This window comes from Garra rufa, chromosome 6 (genome assembly GCF_049309525.1).
Source record: "Garra rufa chromosome 6, GarRuf1.0, whole genome shotgun sequence".
NCBI classification, from domain to species: domain Eukaryota; kingdom Metazoa; phylum Chordata; class Actinopteri; order Cypriniformes; family Cyprinidae; genus Garra; species Garra rufa.
Window position 1 is genome coordinate 32880114 of NC_133366.1, and position 7848 is coordinate 32887961.

A 7848-nucleotide genomic window follows, 5' to 3' on the forward strand; every position below is an offset into this window, starting at 1 on the left:
TATCACAGTGTATATTTGTAATTAATAACAAACACATATTAAAGCTCTGATTTCGATTCACAAACAGAACAGTTTATAACAGAAATACAGCATCTTAACAGACTTATAAACGTATACATTGTAGTCCATACCTGATTACATGACAAAAACAGATTTTAGATTTTAGGTATTGTAATCTGACTACTCTTTAGAGTACTTTAGATTATATTTTAACAACCTAGTTTTAACCATTAAACATTCTGTATTGATATAAAAAAGTGAAGAGAAAGAAAATATTTCAACTTTTTGATGTCAACATTGTAAAATCCATAAACATTACATTAGTAAGCTGATAGTGAATAGAGTTGATTAAAACCTAATTATTAATTCTAAAATATTTTTTTTAAAAATTAAATTATAAAAAATTTAATTAAAATAAATATTTTATTTGTTTACCTGCATGCCAATGTGACCATTAACCAACATCAGAGAACTGTAAACATGTCAGTGAGTTGTTAAATTATTTAAATATTAACTTCCTCTGCAGTATTTTATGGGCTGACAAAAACATTTGGGAATCCCTGCATTAAATGCACATTAAAAAAACATTAAAATAATGACATTCCCCTAAATCTTCCAGGTTTGAAATGTTTTTGTCCAGACTTTCAGAATCAATAAATTATGAATAATTTACTGCCATTGTGTAAATAACATGTTATCGTGTAATCCATAACAAGCATTTAAAAATATGATGCACTTTAATTACATGTAATCAGTTACTACTGTAATGTTTATATGGCCAACTGATATAGAATATTTAATATTTTGAATTGTCTTTTATTTTTTATATTTTCAGTTTTCATTTGCATTAGCTCTTTAAAAAATACATTTGTTTAGCTTTATTTTTGTTTTGTTTTTTATCATTTTAGTTCAACTTAATTTTAGTTAGTTCCCAATAAAACATTGCTAGTATTCTAAGTCAAAATGTTTATCAATGTAATAAAATATTTCATCAGTATTTCAGCTTTATTTCAGTTACTAAAAAATATTTTAATAGCTTTAGTTTTAATTAACAATAACAACACTGTCGTCATCACAGTTCTAGCTGTTGTTTTACTTAATCTGTCACAATACTTCTAATGGGCTCTAAAGGGACTAAATTCACCAGTAAGCGTCTAGCTCTTTCATTTACACACGTAAACATCAGGTGTTTGGACTTCAGCTCCCCTCCCACTTGCTGTCACCTTGGCAACAAAAGTGCGTCCTTCCGTCTATGCCACTGGCTGATTCACTTCCCTGTATAAAATGTTTCGAAAACATCAGAAATTTACAGTAGTATTTCCTATTTTGTTGTATTGCACAGATGTTCTATAGTAACTGAATGTAATTTTGCAGCATATCAAGATGTATTAGGATTGTTTTGGTATTCAGACTCAGAGGGGTTTGATTTACACCAGTGTGCTTTTATTCCATCTCTCTTTGTTTGCTCATCAGGCCATTTATATTTTATTGCGGTCATTTCACTGTCTACTATTGCTAGCTGTTCCTATGGGGACTAAATCACTTAGTGGAGTTTGTAGTGATTGTGGGAGACAGAAAGTCTTGTCTGTTTGTGGTCGACAACAAGTAGGGCCGTGTATTGGCTTTTAGCAGCAGTGACTATAATATGGCCATGTGTGTGTTTGTGTATTTTGCTAGTACTTACAAACCTAAGACATATATTGTTTACATCAAAGCAAGGCATATTTAGAATTAGTATAAATGCAGACAAGTCAATATGCAGCATCATTGATTGACAGCGAAGACATTTGCATTAGCGCAGTATCCCAGGCAGTGCACTTTTCAAGCTACATTGAGTCCTGGTCCCATGTGGACAGGATGATCTTCCTGACTCATATATCTTTAAAAATGAACCCTTATGGGTTTCCCAGAAACTTAAAGGACACATTAACATTTCCTTCTCTGACTGATGCTTTAGATTTGTGTGGTGTACATAAATTGTTGTACTTTGTGAATTAGATCATCCTAAAACTTTGCTTCTTTGAGCTGTAGAATTAGTTTGTCTTCTAAAGAGTTTATGAAGATTCCCCCGAGTTGTGTTTGATTGGTTAGGCGGTCTTTGTTGCTGCTTTATTTACCTTCTCTAATGGCCCTTTGTGATCAATAGGGTTTGAGAAGCAAGCTTTCTCATGCTGGATACTCAGCACCTCCCAGCAGCACTGGTTCAGTTAAGATCAGTCTTTACATGTATAGTAAAAATTGTACAATTATCACCCAAATGACTGGACTCACTGTTTTAAGTGATTTATCTTGATTTATAATCTCATGGAGTTCTCTCTAATGAGTGTCCAGATGTGTTTTATATCTGATTCCCTGCTAGCCCACTCTTCTTTGTATCTCATCTCTTCATTATAATATCGTCCTCTTAATCTGTATTTGGGTCAAGCCTCACCCTGCCCCCAGCTGTGGTTAAATTTGATAAGCAGAAGATTCATTATACCCACTAGTGGAGAAATCATGGTTCTATGAAAAACATTTAACTTCTTACATTAAACATGGTTATTTTTACCTACAGAATCAGACCAGAATCAGAATTGAGATTTATAATCAAACATACACTGTACCTTGAGCTCAAAACTGCATGTTATGCTACCAGTGTTTATGTGGTTTTGTGAATAGTATGCGTACCACATTGTGAATGATGTGAAAGCGGGAGGATGAGTAAATGTCTCTATATCTTTTGTTCATACAGAACGCTTTGATGCAGCCAAACTAGCGTGTGCACAAACAGACCAACACCTCACATATAAAATTAGAAGTTCTGTAGTGTCCTCATGAAAAGAGTCATATCAGGGCACAACAATAAAGATATTTTTGACTAGCTATGTTTTTATGTGCTAGAAATACTGATAAAAATATGAAATATTAATTTAATGTAAATATGTAAAGCAAATATAAAATATTTATATTTTCATTAAATGTTAAAGGAATAGTTCATCCCAGACCAGTTTGTTTCTTCATTAGAACAGATTTGGAAAAAAATTGCATTACATCCCTTGCGTACCAGTGGATGGCCTTAGGGTATATACATTTCCAGATATTTGTATTCATTTTTGGGTAACCTATTTTGACTCTCAGATGTCCCCAGAATGTGTCTGTTTGACTTAAAATACCTCCCAGATCATTTATTATATAATTTTGAAAATGCCTATTTTTTTTAGGGGAAGCAGCTGTCACACAGCATGTAAATGCTAAACTTCCATGTCTTATTGCACTTAAACTGTCAAATACTCACAAGTTTATGTAAAAAACATACATAATTCACAAAAACAATGTATATTATATCTGTAAAAGTAAACAGCTGGGAAAAAAACATGTTATATTAGATCTCTGTAGTAGGTGAAAGCAGCGCAATATACAGTACCTACCTATACTGCTATCTACGCTGGTATTATGACCCAAAAAATAAAATAAAAATAATAATTAATAGTAATATAACTCACTGCTCTTGAATGAGTACTTTTTTTAGCTCTAATAAGAAGACATTTCTTACTTGAATGATGCTTTTAAATCTACCTGATCTCGCGACGAAAACGTACCTTGGGGAACATTTTCGCAAGATGCAGAATACGTACCAATAAATATCACTGCACTTTCCAACAGATATTAACACTAGAGGCGGTAAAATGGTGAGCACTTGTAATTGTTTTCATATAATTATGATTACAGCTCTGGACTTTGGACTTATGCGGAATTCCTTGGGTACAAATCCCATGAAAAACATGCGTTATGATGAAAGAGCTGATGGAAAGATGGAAAAACAAGTTAAAATGGCATGCTTGCAATTGCATTTTTACGTCACATCTGCTTTTGTTCATACTATTGGGTAGGATTAGATTTAGTGCAGATGGTACATTATTTTAAAACATCACAGAGTATTAGAGTTATAGTGCCACTCAACGGACATTTCAAGTCAGAACTGCAGTGGCACATATAAAGCCAACGTCACATAAAACGTACGAAAAGTATGTTCATCTGTTCCGGGGAAAAACCTGAACACTCTTTTAGCGCCACGCAGCGGACATTTCTGTTGGAAACTGCAGTGATATGTACTTACTGGTACGTACTTCACATTTTGTGTCTATCGGACTGAAATCATGTGTTTTAAAGCCATATCAATTTAAACATCATATGGTTTTCTGAGCGCAAAGAAAGCAGCTTTCACACAGCACGTGATTACTAAACTAAGGTTTTTCATGTCTTATTGCACTTAAACTGTCAAATATGCACAAGTTTATGTAAAAAACGCATTGTACACAGTTACAAAAACACAGTATATGTGAAAGTAAACACCTGAGAAAGAAATTGCATGTTGTATTAGATCTGTGTATTAAGTGACAGCAGTGTAATATACGGTACCTATATTGCTGTCTACGCTGTTAATATAACCTAAACAATAAAATACAAACAGAAAATCGCTCACTTGAAAGACATTTCTTACTTGAAAGCTGCTTTTAAATGCTCTAGCGTGAAGATAAACAGGGTGGATTGTGTGCGGCTCACTCAGGTCGGGTCTCTGCTAACATGGCAGTGTCCGTTAACAGTCGTGGGATTTTATCATTATATGGTGGTTGGGTACACACACTGCCAACACACTTTTATGTTCAAGCTACAAGCAAAAGTGAATTTTGGTTAATAGGTGCCCTTTAAGTTTTTGTTACAAAATTTTCTAATTTAATAGCTGGAAATGAAGTATAGATATTTTATAATGATAAAAAGACATGATTACAACATAAAACTTACTGATGCTTCCAAAATTTGGAAAAAAAACTCAACTATGTCTGCTGATTTTACAGTATAGCATTACTTTTTTTTATAAGCACAATTTGCAACAATAATGCTCAGTGTTATAAAGTATCTGTTTTTAGAGTAGTAGATAATTGTAGCCCCAGTTACTGAGTGGCGTCAATGGCCTCACTAATGTTTTACACATACACAATATAGACTTCAGTGTGATTTTAACAACCTAAAAATACAGTATGCAGGAAATTAAAGAGAGATTGAAGCAGGCTCTGTTTCCCCTTCGCCAGGTCTAAAATGTGACAGCTGGTGATGTTGATAATAAAAGTAGGCCATTTTTGCTCAACAAAATTATGATGGTCAGCCTTTTGCAACCTGATCTCATGAAGACAATGTTCCTGTGGGAACTTTATCACAAGATGCAAAATACATACCGCCATGTACATTTTGTGACATATTCGATGTGAAATGCCTACTGAGTGGCGCTAAAAGACTGTTTGGTGTTTTTTTCCCCGGAACAGATGAACGTACATATGGTTGGTTTTGCACAGTATGTGTCACCACAGTTCTGACTTGAAATAAATTTAGTGGTGCTATACTGCCCTACAAAAGCAAAGTGCAGTAACTACGCCAACACTGAAACTGAGAAAATGCCTTTAAAGTTTTTACACCATGTATGATATTAGTTTGGATTTCGTAGTTACTGCGATTTTGACATTCTCATTTCTCCAAAACAGGACAAAATTGAACTAGGAGACTTTGCCACAAGACAAAACGGTTGTCACAAAGCCCATTTTAAGTCTTAACTCAATTTTGACCACATGTGTAGTTACTGCGCTTTGCCTTTGTAGGGCAGTATAACGCTAATGCTCTGTGATGTTTTAAAATAACGTAACATCTGCACTACAACTAAACCTACCTGATAGTATGAACAAAAGTGAATGTGATCTAAAATCACAATCGCAAGCCTGCTGTTTTAGCTTGTTTTCCAATCTCTTAGCTTTCAGCTCTTTCAATTTGTGAGTCATGTTTTTCACGGGATTTGTACCCAAGGATTCTATATCCTAAGTCCAGTTCCATGCCAGCTGAGCTACTGAGCAAGCTTGTTAGGTTTGGAAAGCAAAACATATGGAGCTGTAATCATAACTGTGTACAAAAGCAATTACAAGTACTTGCTGTTTTACAGCCTCTAGTGTTTATTTCTGTTAGAATCTACAGTGATATATACTTATTGGTACGTATTTCACATCTTGCTATGTTTTCGCCATGAGATCAAGTAGGCCTTTCTGGATGTTTCCTACCCATAACGTAGAAAATAGCTGTATGGATTTGACAGTTACTGAATTGTCATAAACTGTGACTCACAAGACTCACATACTGTCTCATAGAGCCAGCATTTTGATCACGTGTTATGGCTGCTACAGATGATGATTTTCCTTTAATTAGCCTTTTTAAATTATCAACAGCTTTAAACCATCATCATCAACCAACATCACACTTAAATTAATGTTTGATACGGAAACAGCCTCATGATTTGCATAGCAGATGATGTCATACTGTGGGTAGTATGAGTCTTAAACAAAACCAGTGGCTTCTATCACTATTCTTTTGGATGATTTATTTTGTTTTTCCTTCAATTATGAAGCAGTTTAATCTTTTAAAGACCTTGTGGGACCAGTTTGGACTTTGATATGGCTGGTTTACAGAGATACACTCGCACCAAGTGCTGAATCCAAAGCACAAGCACCATTAAGACATTAATGCTTGAATCTGCTTAAGTATTTCTTAATCTCTGCGTGTTTTCTCAAAGGTTCTTTGTCTTGGTGCTGTTCATTGCACCCAAATATTCCACTGAAGGTATTAGATATCCAGTGTGTGGGGTATTGCCTCAGGCCTCATTTACCAGACGTACTGGAAATCAATCTACGAGCAGAGCATTTCAAAGTGCCATATCAATTGAATCAGGTAACAGGGCAAGACTTTGTCTGAAGAGTTGTGGTAGGGTAGAAGATGTACGGTTGTCTGTGTTTGTGTGGAAAAAAGTTTCTTTATGTGTGTGTTTGTGCATAGACGGACCCAAGGGCAAGCAAGTATACTGTTATGCTAGTTGAAAATGAATACACTTTTGTACCTTCTGCTGCCTCTGAGGGTCTTCTGAAGAATCGCTGCCAGATCATCTTTCATTTTTACACTGTTGTTTACTTGACTGAAAAAGAGTCTTTGAAATACAATAGAATCAATATTCTTCTTGGGAAATTTGTTTTTAACACCAAATATAAGCATTTAACCTACACACCACCTATTTTATTAGATGATTTTGTGTTCACATCTTTTCTAAACAAAAGGACTAATCTCTAACAAACAAACAATAAGAGCTTTTCTCTTAAGGAGGATTAATTTGCTAGGCAGCCAAGCATGTGAACAGATGTCTAATGGTCTAATTGTACACTGTGTGTGTGTGGTAATACTGTCCCATTCTTTCCAAATGTGCTCAAAAATCCATCAAGTATGCTTAAAATTGTCTGTAGCAATCAGATTTGTGACAAGGTAGATTTTAAATCAGCTCCCACTCCCAGTTCTGAATTATAAAAAGGCTTAGCCGGAAACACAGCTTATTTTTTCAAGTAAACAGAAGTATTCTACTGTTTACAGGTACATCATGTAATGCATAATGGCTGCCTGCATTATTTATGTACTTAAAAATAATTCAACGTGGAAACATGGACATGCTTCATTGTTTTAACAATCTCTAAAAAAAAAGGTACTTTGGGGTATTCAATACTTATCGCAACCTCCTTTTGCAAAGATAACAGCAAGAGTTTTTTCGTATAATGCCTGATGAGTTTGGAGAACACCTGACAAGATATTAGAGATCATTCCTCCGTAATCTCTCCAGACCCTACAGATTCCCAGCTCCATATTCACCCCACTCATTTTCTATAGGGTTCAGACCAGGGGACTAAGATGGTCATGGCAGAAGCTTCATTTTGGTCTTAGCAACACAACGTTTTGTTGAATTTTTTTGTTTGTTTTTGGACCAGCAACCATGGCCCATTATGTCACAGATCA